This window comes from Panthera onca, chromosome C1 (assembly GCF_046562875.1).
Source record: "Panthera onca isolate mPanOnc1 chromosome C1, mPanOnc1 haplotype 2, whole genome shotgun sequence".
In the NCBI taxonomy this organism is placed as follows: domain Eukaryota; kingdom Metazoa; phylum Chordata; class Mammalia; order Carnivora; family Felidae; genus Panthera; species Panthera onca.
Window position 1 is genome coordinate 41,267,573 of NC_138346.1, and position 14,124 is coordinate 41,281,696.

A 14,124-nucleotide genomic window follows, 5' to 3' on the forward strand; every position below is an offset into this window, starting at 1 on the left:
CCACAACAAAAACATTTTATAGGAGTCATCTATCAAACCTTCAAATACCATATAATTTCATTGCTACTTAATACCAAGTTATAAGAAAAAAATGTCTAACCCCTTTTATGTAGAGAATATACCACTGATACCAAGATTTAAGATTATTTAAACTGGGTGGGGGGAGGCAAAGAATAAGAAGAAATAAAATTACAGTTAAATCACTCTTTAAGTAAAAAAAATCACAATTATAGATGATAAAAAGGCTGTCAAGTCAATTTAAAACACATTTTTGATAAAAATGCATAATGGCTTTTGTAACTTGATGTAAACCATGTAAACCTCAAATCAATACCTAGGACTGTAAAACAGAACAAAACCTTAAAGAATTCTTGTTAATGTCAAGAGCAAGGTAAGAATGTCCATTCTCACCACAAATACCAGTATTGAGAAAAAAAAATCCCTATCATCTCTACCACTCAACACGACTTGTTTTCTGGGCTGTCTATTCTGTTCTCTTGATCTGTGTGTCTATTTTGGACCAGTATCGTACCGTTTTGATTACTAAAGCTTTGTAGTAGTAGATGTTGAAATCTGGAATTGTGATTCTCTACCTTTGTTCTTCAAGATTGCCCTGGCTGTTCAGGAATTTGTGTTTCCATACATGGCATTAAATGTGTAGATTACCTTTGGTACCACGGACATTTTAATGATATTGGTTCTCCCAATCCATGAACATGGAATGTCTTTCCATCTATTTATGTCTGTATTCAATTTTTTTCATCAGTGTTTTATAGTTTTCAGAGTATAAGTCTTCACTTCTTTGGGTAAATTTATTCCTATGTATTTTATTCATTCATTCATTCATTCATTCATTTATTTAGTGCAATTATAAATGAGATTTTTAAAAAAAATTTCTTTCTGCTACTTCCTTATTGCTGTACAGAAATGCAATAGATTTCTGTTTATTGGTTTTGTATCCTGCAACCTTCCTGAATTCATTTATCAGTTCTTGTAGTGTTTTGGTGGAGTTTTGAGTGTTTTCTATACATAGTATCATGTCGCCTGCAAATAGTGAAAATTTTATTTCACCTTACCAATTTGGGTGCCTTGTATTCTTTTTTCTTATCTGATTGCTGTGTCCAGGACTTCTACTACTATGTTGAGTAAAAGTGGTGAAAGTGGACATCCTTGTCTTATTCCTGATCCTAAGGGAAAAAAACTCTAGGTTTTTCACCATTAAGTATAATTTTAGCTGTGAGTTTTTATATATGTCCTTTATTATGTTGAGATATATTCCCTCTATACCTACTTTGTTGAGAGTTTTTATCATAAATGGATGTTGTACTTTGTTAAGTGCTTTTTTCTGCTTCAATTGAAATGATCACATGGTTTTTACCCTTTCTCTTGATGTGATGTATCACCTTGATTGACTTACGAATATTGAGCCAAGCTTGCATTTCAGGAATAAATTCCCCTTAATCATGGTGAATGAGTTTTATAACCAATTGTTAGATTTCATTTGCTAATATTTTGTTGAGGATTTTGAATCTATGTTCTTCAGAGATATTTGCCTGTAGTTCTCTCTCTCCTCTCTCTCTTTTTTGTAGTGTCTTTTTCTGGTATTAGAGTAATGCTGGCCTCATAGAATGATTGTGGAAGATTTCCTTCTTCTATTTTTTTAAATAGTTTGAGAATAATAGGTATTTATTCTTGTTTAAATATTTGGTAGACTTCACTAGTGAAGCCATCAGGCCCTGGACTTTTATTTGTTGGGAGTTTTTTGATTACTGATTTAATTTCATTGCTGGTAAGTGGTCTGTTCAAATTTTCTATTTCTTCTGGATTCAGTTTTGGGAGTTTATATGTTTCTAGGAATTTATCCACTTATTCTATGTTGTCCAGTTTGTTGGCACATAATTTTGCATAATATTCTCTTATTATCTTTTGTATTTTTGAGGTATCAGTTCTTATTTCTCTTTTCTTTTTTAAAGATCTTGTTTATTATTATTGTTTATTATTATTATTATTTTGTTGTTATCATTTCACTTTTATTTCATAATTATAAGCTTCACTCTGCAATCCAGCTAAACTTGGAGGAGAGTAAGGAAATCATGGGACCATGGAACTGCAGGAGGAGCACAAAGACTATAGGAAATCTTGAGCATATGGGGGTGGTGGGGTGCTCTCCCAAGCTACAGAAGGAGTGGTCCAGTGGTTAAGATAAGACACAAGTCAAAATTTTAGACTTGTCCATAGTCAGCAATGGTGATCTTCCCACTGGTCTTGCCATTCCTGGACCCAAAGCACTCCCTGGCTTCCACGATGTTCATGCCCTCCTTCACCTTGCGAAACACCACGTGCTTACCATCCAACCACTTGGTCTTGGCAGTGCAGATGAAAAACTGGGAACCATTCGTGTTGGGTCCAGTGTTCACCATGGACAGGATGCCAGGATCTGTGTGCTTCAGGATGAAATTGTCATCATCAAATTTCTCTCCATTGATGGACTTGCTGCCAATGTTATGATGGCATGTGAAGTCACCACCCTGGCACATAAATCCTGGGATAATCCTGTGAAAGCAGGAACCTTTGTAACCAAATCCTTTCTCCCCAGTGCTCAGAGCACAAAAGTTCTCTGCTGTTTTGGAACTTTGTGTGCAACAGCTTGAAGGAGACATGACTCGAGGGCTTGCCACCCATGGTGATGTCATAGAACACAGTTGGGTTGACCATGGCTGGACAGTGTGGGTGGTTCCTGGGCAGCAGCATCTGCAAGGCCTGAAGATTTTATTATTAAGTAATCTCTACACCCAAGGTGGGGCTTGGATTTACAACCTCAAGGTCAAGAGTCACATGCTCTACTTACTGAGCCAGCCAGAGACCCCTGGTTTTATTGATCTGTTCTGTTGTGGTTTTTGTTGGTGTTGTTATTTCTTTGTTTAGTTTTGCTCTAATATTTATTATTTCCTTCCTTTTATTGGTTTTGGTTTTTGTTTGTGCTTCATTTTCTAGCTCCTTTATGTGTATGATTCTGGATATATGTCAGTTTAGGTTGTCAAAGAATATAATATTTGTTAAGGTAAAATTCTTCAGGGCACCTGGGTGGCTCAGTCAGCTGGATGCCTGACTTCAGCTCAGGTCATGATCTCACCATCCCATGAGTTCGAGCCCCACATCAGGCTCTCTGCTGACAGTTCATAGCCTGGAGCCTGCTTCAGATTCTGTGTCTCCTTCTCTCTCTGCCCCTCCCCCTACACGCACTTTGTCTCTCTCTCTCTCTCAAAAAGAAAATAAAAATATAAAAAATTTTAAGTAAAATTCTTCATCTGCTTAATACAGCTATTTCTGGACTCCAGCATCATAGCTTGTATAAAATTTATTGCTGAATTTTAACCTAAATACTTAAAAGAGCACACTAAATACTAAACGCTAGAAATATTAGAAGAGCAGGTAAACTACTACTTCTGGCAGATATGGTATATTAGATAGCTTGAGCTGCTATAACAAAATAGCATAGACTGGGTGACTGAAACAACAGATACTTATTTCTCACAGTATTGGAAGCTGAGAAGTTCAAGATCAAGGTAACAGCAAGGTACCTAGTTTCTTAGGCATCTTCTTGGGTCTTGTAGGTGACTGCCAACTTGCTGTATTTTCCCATGATCTCTTCTTTGTGCACATGCAGGGAGAAAAAGCTTTCTGGTGTGTTTTCTTATAAGGACACTAATCCTATGGGATCAGGGACCCACCTCTAAAGCTCATTTTGTCTTAATTACTATAGTCCAAACACAACCACCCTGGAGGTTAGGACTTCCGCATATGAATTTGGTGGGAGGGGACACAAAATTTCAATTCATAGCATACAGCGGTATTTTATACTATCATTTCACAAGAAAATACGTTTATCTTATTATGACATTTGACTCTGATAAAGGATTTTAGTCTGGTGAGAGACTTACAGAGTTTTATAATGAATGTCAACAGCAGGATTATATTATAATCATGGGAATTTGATTTGCAGCCAAATATAATTGGCTAATGAAACTAGTAAGCTCAATTTTTATCCCAGTATTTTAACATTTATTATTTTTCCAAGTACTGAATTTAGCCACAATTCATTTTAAAAACTCTATTCTTTTTTTCGCTTTTCTGAAATTCTACTTTTTTCATCGATCCCAAAACTATAACCACTCATCTGAGTGTACAACAGCAGATAAGCCACAGCCAAACAGTTAAAATGACAAAAGGACATATGAAATTGTGACAGCTCAATGTATTATCATAATGCAGACTGAAGCTCCATAAATTTATGGGATATCCCAGGATTGGCTTTGGGATGCTGAATCAGAGATAAATGTGTCTTTATAGCTTTTACTAAGTTACTGGACTGTGCTTCATCTGCTGCAAAGCTGAATTTGGTGGGAGTTTGTTAAATAAAACCTGAAGTCTTTTAGGCAAGAGCTTTAAGGATTGTTATAGTTCCTATAATTTACTTGTGTCAAAAACATAATAAAGATAGACCTCCACAGTGTGGTAGACACACGCTGGGCAGAGGATGGTTATTGGGAATCTTTATTTTTACAATGAATATATGAAAGATTTGCACTTCAGCTGTGTATCATTCATAGCGTGTTTTAATATGTCTATATCTTTATATCATCTATATCTATATAGATATATAAACTGGCTACAGTTGAGACACTTGACATTGAAAATATTTACTTACCAGCCAGTTATTTATTGGATATGTTTAAATATTTCTTCCCAGAAGGTAAAAGAGAATGGTAGTAGAATCATTTGTGGTATAATTAAATAATCTTGAATATGATTATTGTAGAACTTAATATCTCATAAACATGTAAGCATACTACAGATATATAAACATTGATATAGTAGTCTGAGATAAAATGTAGGCATAGATACATCTTAAATATAGACATACTCGACATACTCGTATATGATTATATATTTTATAAATGCATTCCTATTATATTTTCTAAATATATATTATAATAGTGTAACATATGTATACATGTCAGAGAGGAGGAGGAGAGCTTGCACAGTTTTTTTTAATTTTTTTTAACGTTTATTTATTTTTGAGACAGAGAGAGACAGAGCATGAACAGGGGAGGGTCAGAGAGAGAGGGAGACACAGAATCTGAAACAGGCTCCAGGTTCTGAGCAGTCAGCACAGAGCCCGACGCGGGGCTTGAACTTACGCACCGCGAGATCGTGACCTGAGCCGAAGTCGGACGCTTAACCGACTGAGCCACCCAGGCGCCCGTTGCACAGTTTTTATAAGCCTAATAGGAAGATTAAAGGAAATAATGCATGTACAGTTCTTATACCTGAATTTTCATTTCATTTCATTTCATTTCATTTCATTTCATTTCATTTCATTTCATTTCATTTCATTTTTGAGAGAGAGAGCATGTGTGAGTAGGGGAGGGGGGTAGAGGGAGACAGAGAGACAATCTCAGGCAGGTCCCAAGCTCAGTGCAGAGCCCAATGAGGGGCCCCATCCCACCACCCTGCAATTGTGACCTGAGCCAAAATCAAGTTGGATGCTCAATTGACCCAGCCACCCACACGCCCCTTATGCCTGAATTTGTAGGTATTATTGATCAACGTATGACAACTAGTCTTAGAAATTTTTTTCACAGATGCCTTATTTTATATAAAAGGTATGTATTTAATAAATTTTAATCTAAACAAAAATAGTTGCTTAGTCTCTTGGAGATTTAGAGAAAAGGAGTAAATGATAGTTATAAAATAATTGGGCTTGTTACGCACTGAGGATCAGCATGCAGGACTAGGAGCTCTGCTCTCCCTTAAGGCTACTGGTGCCCTCCTGCGTCTGCAGTTCCAAATGCTCCTCTGTAGGGGTGCCTGGGTGGTGCAGTCCTTACACCTCTGCCTCTTGGACTCACTTGGCTCAGGTCATGCATTGGGCTTCTGTGCCTACGGTGCAGGGCCTGCTTGGGATTCCGTTTCTCTTCTCTGCTTTTCCCCTGCTGTGTGTGTACTTTCTCTCTTTTTCTCTTTCTCTCTCTCTCTATAAAAAAAATAAAAATAAAAAAATAAAACAACAACAACAACAACAACAACAAACAAATGCTCCTCTGTAGAGACAGCAATAGTCGGAATTACTGTTTGGACAAACTCCATTTTGACCCTCCAATCACCTATATTCAAAATGGAAAGTGAATTAAACATAACCTCATTCCTAAGCAGTCCACACACCTGGTCTTATTTTATTCAGATAGCTGTGCTGCTTTTGTAGCTATGTCATACCTGGAGGTGTATGCCCATACCATTCGTTGCCCTCTGTTCTTTACAATAGAAAAAAATCATCTTAAAGGCTTCTACTATTCATATTCTCGAGTCTAGGAAATCACCCTTTGGTCTAAAATGTCTAGGGTAAATTTGTGAAACGCTATGGACAGCCACACAAAACCTTGCATCTGTGTTACAGGGAAGCAAATATGCCAACAACTTAGTATTAAAGTCTCCATGTCTCTCACACCCCAATGTGCAGCTTCAAAGAAATAGTTCTATGTTTCTGAAGAAAAATTAAATAATATATTGATTGTTATTAGTATATACTTAATAAAGCTATAAAATTATTGCTAATGTTCCATATACCCAATTTTAAAAACAGCATTAATCAATCATTATTTTGCAAAAATTAAGTCATGAGATTGTAATAGAAGATTAATATAATTCATGGTATTTTAGTATAAATTTGTCAAAAAATTTTTGTTTTAGGAATATTTGTTTCATATTTCAAATCCATTGTGATCTGATACTTTTGTAAAATTTAATAAAATTAAGTAAAATGAAGTAAAAAAATAAAATTCACTTTTAATTATTAGACATAACAGACATTAAAGTATATACATATAAGAGTTATACATGATAGAAATATCATTAGAAGAACAATATAGGAAAAACAAAATAAGTACAAAACTCTATATCTTGTTCATAGTATACACATGAACGCTTAAGAAAAGGTACTGTCTTCATGTTCATAAATGTTGTCCTTTTGCAATTATACCTAAATAAAATGTTATGAGAGAAGTAGCAATGCTCCACTTAAGCATCTACATGCATACTTTATACAAGTATTGAGGATATCTGAATGTAAAGTATTAATTGTGACAAATGAGCTTGTTGCTTCCTTGTTAGTTAGCCAACTTACACTGGATTGATAACAGTGATTATAAAGAATAATGTGCATCTAGGGGCGCCTGGGTGGCTTAGTTGGTTGAGTGTCCAACTTCGGTTCAGGACAGGATCTCGCAGTTTGTGAGTTCGAGCCCCGGGTTGGGCTCTGTGCTGACAGCTCAGAGCCTGGAGCCTATTTTAGATTCTGTGTCTCCCTCTCTCTACCCCTTCCCTGCTCAACCTCTGTCTCTCAAAAATGAATAAACGTTAAAAAAAAGAATAATGCGTATCTACATTCTTTGTATATATTGTTCTAATAATAATGCTCAGAGTAGAGATTTATAAGCAATTTCAGCATTCTCTGGTTTATTATCTTTTTTTTTCCAAAATAAAACAAGAAGCTCTGATCTTTGTAATGCATCTTTAATCATTTACTGGTAGCACAATACAGAAAATTCTCCTATAAAGTTACAGTTAAACGACTTTAAATGAGAGAAATAAATAAATGTTGGAACCATAAACTTCTGTATATTGATCTTCTATTCAATAAAATTAAAATTCGATGTTTCAAGGAGTTTAGCAATAATGTTTTACAGGTGTGGAAGATGAAGAAAACCTTTACTTCACTGATAAACTTCAATTATGGAACATGACAATGTTCTGCAGAAACTGTTCTTCCTTACGTAGAAGTTTCCCAACAAGTAAAATTATCAATGATCACACTGGTCACACCCATTCAAAGAGGAGGCATGTGACTTTTCAGTGGCAGATAAAAGTTAGAACATTAGCAGAACAGAGTTTCTACAGACTAAAATAATGAGTTGGTTGTGTTCCAAGACTTTAAAGGTGAAAATTGGATTGCAAGACCACATTGGCAACATCCGCAAGCTACAATGAGGCATACTTTATTAGCTATATTTCTTCCATGGATTGGACTCTCATATTGTTAGTCAGTTCTTGTATATTTTGAGCATTGGTGTCCTTGGAAAGGTAGTTGAGTTTCATATTTTGTCACAGTATTACCAAATATTTTAAGCAAACATCTTCAGTACAGCCTTCCAATAATATTTTCACGAGCCAGTAAAGTACTTTGCATGTATGCCATGGTAGCATTTAAATTCAAAACTACTTCACGTATTTTTTATTGCTTTGTTTTGAACTTAATTCTTTATGATCTGTCTCTAAATGCTACTAAAGTTTGATGGTTTTGTTACTTTATTAGCTAGTCTGCAAGAAAATATATAGTATTCTTTTAGCAGTTCACTTATGGTTACAAAACCCATCATTTTATGAAAGATCACATACTGGATAAAGTCAGTGCACTTTGATCTGTAAACTTTCAAAATCATTATCATCATCACCCTTTGAATTACTACTGCATCACACTCAGAATGCATGTCTTTTTTTTTTTTTTTCTTACTACCAGTGGATTGTAGTTTGCTGTATTAAATGTAGAATTTAAATTAAATAACAAATATTTTTCTTACGTGTATTTCTCTGAAAATTTTTGAAATATTTTAAAATTTTAATTAAACTAACTCCCTTTCTCTTTCTTTTTCTCTTTCTTTCTTTCTTTCTTTTTCTTTTCTTTCTTTTTCTTTCTTTTCTTTCTTTCTTTCTTTCTTTCTTTCTTTCTTTCTTTCTTTCTTTCTAATTGCAATGCAGTTAACTTGCAATGTTATATTAGTTTCAAGTATACAATATAGTGATTCAGCAGTTCCATATATTACTCAGTGCTCATCAAGACAAATGTACTCTTAATCTCTTTTACCTTTTTCACCCATCTCCTCTCCTCTCTGGTAATACATTTGTTCTCTGTAGTTAAAAAGTCTGGTTTTTGCTTTCTCTCTTTCCCTCTGTTCATTTGTTTTGTTTCTTATATTCCACATATGCTATGTGGAAAAATCATATGGTATTTTTCTTTCTGTGACTGACTTATCTCGCTAGCATTGCGAGAATTAATGTTTTTGTATTCTTTGGATGAATACCCAGTAGGATGATTACTGGATCATAAGGTAGTTCTATTTTTAATTTTTGAGGAAGCTCCATACTCTTTTCCACAGTGGCTGCAACAGTTTGCATTCCCACCATCAGTGCAGGAGGTTTCCTTTTTCTCACATCCTTGCCAACACTGTGTTTTTGATTTTAGCCATTCTGACAGGTGTGAGGTGATATCTCTTTGTGGTTTTAATTTGTATTTCCCTTAGGATGAGGGATGCTGAGCATTTCTCATATGTCTGTTGGCCATTTGTATGTCTTCTTTGGAGAAATGCCTGTTCATGTCTTCTGCCCATTTTTAACTGAATTATTTTTTTTTTTTTTGCTGTTGAGTTTTATAAGTTCTTTATATATTTTGGATTCTAACTTCTTATCAGATATGTCATTTGCGAATATCTTCTCCCATTCAGTAGGTTGCTCTTTGATTTTGTTGATTGTTTCCTTTGCTGTGCAGATGCTTTTTATTTTGATGTAGTCCCAATAGATAATTTTTGCTTTTATTTCCCTTGCCTCAGGAGACATACCTACAAAAATGTTATGGCTAATGTCAGAGAAGTTACTGGCTGTGCTCTCTTCTGGGATTATTATGCATTCAGGTCTCACATTTAGATCTTTAATCAATTTTGAACTGGTTTTTATGATGGTGTAAGAAGGTGGTCTAGTTTCATTCTTTTTGTGTGTAGCTATCTGGTTTTCCCAACACCATTTGGTGAAGAGACTTTTTCCCATTGCATATTCTTGCCTCCCTTGTCAAAAATTAATTGACGATATAATCATAGATTCATTTCTGGACTTTCTGTTCTGTTTTGTTGATCTGTATGTCTATTTTGTGCCAGCACCATACTGTTTTGATTACTGCAGTTTTGTAGTATACCTTGAAATCTGGAATTGTGATACCTCCAGCTCTGATTTTCATTTTCAAGATTGCTTTGGCTCTTCAGGCTCTTTTGTTGCACACAAATTTTAGAATTGTGTATTCTAGTTCTGAGAAAAATTCTGTTGGTAATTTAATAGGGATTGCATTAAGTCTGTGGATTGCTTTGGGTAGTATGGACATTTTAACAATATTTGTTCTTTTATGTATGAAAAACTCACAGCTAACATCATACTCAGTGGTGAAAAACAAAGCTTTCCCCCTAAAATCAGGAACAAGACAAGGGTGTTTACTCTCATCGCTTTAATTCAACATAGTACTAGAAATCCTAGCCACAGAAGTCAGAGTAGAAAAAAGAAATAAAAGGTATCCAAATTGCTAAGAAAGTTTCACTATTTGCAGATGACATGATACTATATATAGAAAACCCTATAGAGTCTACCAAAAAACTACTAGAACTGATGAGTGAATTCAGGAAGGTTGCCGGATACAAAATCAATCTACAGAAATCTGTTGCATTTCTGTATGCTAATAATGAAGTGTCAGAAAGAGAAATTAAGAAAACAATTCCATTTACAATTGCACCAAAAAACCCACAAAAATTTGCTAGGAATAAACTTAACCAAGGAGGTGAAAGACTTGTACTCTGAAAATTATGAAACATTGATGAAAGACATTGAAGAGAATACAAACAGATGGAAAGATATTCCAGGGTCATGGATTCTAAGAACAAATATCTCTTAATTTTTAACCACAAATAAAGCTTCTAAATTTATAATGATTCTTAAATGACCAATTACATTAAATATACTTTTTTTCCACTTTTCACATGCTTTTGGGATAAAAGTAACAGACTACCCTAAAAGTAATGAATGTTGTAATGTAAAATTACTGCTTCTAATTAGTATGCTGGTCACTCCACATTTCATTTACCATGCAAATTCCACACCTGACCTGGTCTATACACCAGTACATATCCTGGCAATGCCAAATTGCTGGCAAAATTTTGTAAAATTTAATCTCAATATCTAGGATCATATTGTCATGGAGAAGTTAAAAAAATATATATAAGTTCATAGATCAGCACCCATACACAGACCATATTTTTTTTCAATATTTGTTCATTTTGGAGAGGGAGGGAGAGACAGAGAGAGAGAGAGACACACAGAGAGAGAGAGAGACAGAGAGAAGAGAAGAGAGTCTGTGCACGAGGGAGAGGCAGAGAGAGGGGGACAGAGGATCCAAGGCAGGGGCCAAGGATCCAAGCACAGAGACTGATGCAGGACTCAAACTCTCAAATGGTGAGATCATGACCTGAGCCAAAGTATGATGCTTAATAGACTGAGACGCCCAGGTGCCACAGACCACATTTTTTTAGTATGATTTTGGGAGATCCTGGAATAATTTCCTGCAACATCCAGAAAAGACTTCTAGGAGAATTTTGGATGAAATCCTCAGAATGTCATATTGTTATAAAAATGTCAATACACTTATTCCTGCTTTTTGTACTTATTTTGTCACTGATATTAAATAAAAACCATTTATAAATCAGCACCAAGGGTCACCTGGGTGGCTTTAGTCAGTTAAGTGTCTGACTCTTGATTTTGGCTCAGGTCATGATGTCATGCTTCATGAGATGGAACCTGGTGTTGGGCTCTGGGTTGACAGTGTGGAACCTGCTTGGGATTCTCCCTCTGCCCCTCCTTTGCTATCTCTCTCAAAATAAATAAATGTTTAAAAAAAAATAAAAAATAAATCAGTACCAAAACACAGTTCATATTTTAGTAGTTCTAGAAAATGTTTGAGTAATTTTAACTTTATAAACCTTAATTCCTTAATACTATGTGTTTAATGCAATATTGTCTACCCTTTTTCTGGAATTTTTTTATGACTGTATCTTGTGAGTTTGGGTTTATGATCCACCCCAAGTTAATTTTTTGAGTACAGTATGAGATAAAGTCAAAGTTATTTTTTCTAATGGTTATTTAGTTATTCCAGAAAACTTTTGGAAATACTTTCCTTTCTGTATTAGATGGTGTTGACATCATATCCAAAGACCAATAGCCTCATTAATGTGGGTTTGTTTCTTTCTTTATACTGTCCATTGGTATTTGTCAATCTTAGGTCACTGTCATACCATCTTGGTTACTGTAGCTTTATTGTAATCCTTAAAATAAGATAATGTAAACTCCACAATATTTTTCTTCTTTTTCAAGATTATTCTAGATATTAAAATATTGTCAACTTCATATGATAATAATTTTAGGAATACATTGAGCTATAAGTCATTTGGTGAAGAACTGACATCTCAACAATATTCAATATTTCAGTCCACAAACATGGGGTGTCTCTCTGTTAACATTGGTATTTTTATGTTTTCATAGAAATATGCTGCATGTGTTTTGTATTGAGCTTTTGTGAGCATATTTCTATTTATGTTTGTGAGCATAGCTTTCATGGATGCTTTAAAAATGTTTTTAATTCAAGCATGTGTCATCTTAAGACTCATTGTATTTCTTTGAGAATTGGCATATTAAAAATAATTTGTATGAGTACTTCCGGATTTTGTTTGGGATATCTTGAGAGTTTTACTGGGGAGACTCCATTTGTTATGCAGTATTATTTTTGGAGTGTTGATTAATTTTTTTAAATAGACAATTACCTTGGTTTGGCTCACAGACTGCAAATTCTATGCCCCCTTATTTGATAGCTAATATCTCAGTCAAGTTTTTTGTATCTTTCACTGGGTTGTCCCATGTATGCATGAGTTGATGGTAATCAAAGTTTCGGGAAGAATTTACGCTCAAAATATGAGCCTTCTCTTCTTAGTATCCACCTCCCTATCCATGAGAAATGGTAACCCAACTCTGTGCAGTACTTCTTCAGAGTGGGGAGTTTAAGTTTTGTCTTGGAATTTTAATTTAGTTATGCTTTACTAACATGGCCTTCCTTTAGTCAAAAAGGAATATGAAGAAGTAAGTCATCCTGTGCTGATTAATTATTCTCCCCCCCCCCAAAAAAAAACCCTCCAGAATCTTTCTTTGTCTTTTTGGTTCATTCTCCCATGACTTTAAAGTGTTTTTGTGTATTTGTTTTTCCCTTAAAAAAATAACTCCAGAATTTGGAGCCATTACCTGTGTAAGGGTAGCATCAATTAAGAACTTACTTAGCCATGCTTGAAATTAACTAGTAGATTAAAATTTAACCTAAAATTCAATGTGGCAAAAGCAATTTCTCATACACTTAATTTTTATGGTGATATATGGAAGGTCTTGAAGACTTGCAAATACTTTATTTTTTTTAACGTTTATTTATTTTTGAGACAGAGACAGAGCATGAACGGGGGGAGGGTCAGAGAGAGGGAGACACAGAATCTGAAATAGGCTTCAGGCTCTGAGCTGTCAGCACAGAGCCCAACACGGGGCTCCAGCTCACGGACTGTGAGATCATGACCTGAGCCGAAGTCGGCCGCTTAACCGACTGAGCCACCCAGGCTCCCCTAGCAAATACTAATATTATTTTCACCTCTATTAAAGTAATAGAACATATACTGAGGAAAAAAAAAACAGTGGTAGAAAGAACAAATGCAATTAAAACAAATAAAATTTAAATAATCTCGTAGCTTTTATCTTGTGAGACACTTGAAATATTACATAGACAATAGATTTAAATTAAGAATAGTGACATATCAGAATTATTGAATGAATAAATGAATTGTTTGCATTTGATTTTATCCATCTGTATATATTAGAGCAGAATATCATTAATGAGGCCTTTATATCAATACTACAAATAGCACTTCTTCTTTTATGGGACTCTAATCAACTCGGTGATTGCTAAGATGTTTTAGATATTAGATGAATTAGGTATTAATTCTCTCATTATATGAAGGACTAACTTTGGAACAAAGTTTAAAAATTAAGAAATAAACTTTGTATCAAATAGACGGGATCTCAAGTCGCAGTTTTGTCATTTACAGTGTGTAAGAACTTTGGCTACTGCCTTAACCATTTTAATCTTCATTTTAAAATTTGTGCACAGAAGCACGTAATACATAGTTTTTACTATAAGTGAGATAGAATTTAGTCAACTGTCATATTGAC

General features: G+C 34.7%; 1 pseudogene; it reads right to left on the reverse strand.

Moving 5' to 3' along the window:
* Window positions 1-2,071: 2,071 nt before the first annotated feature.
* On the reverse strand, window positions 2,072-2,743 carry LOC132673359 (peptidyl-prolyl cis-trans isomerase A pseudogene; annotated as a pseudogene).
* Between the last annotated feature and the right edge of the window lie 11,381 nt (window positions 2,744-14,124).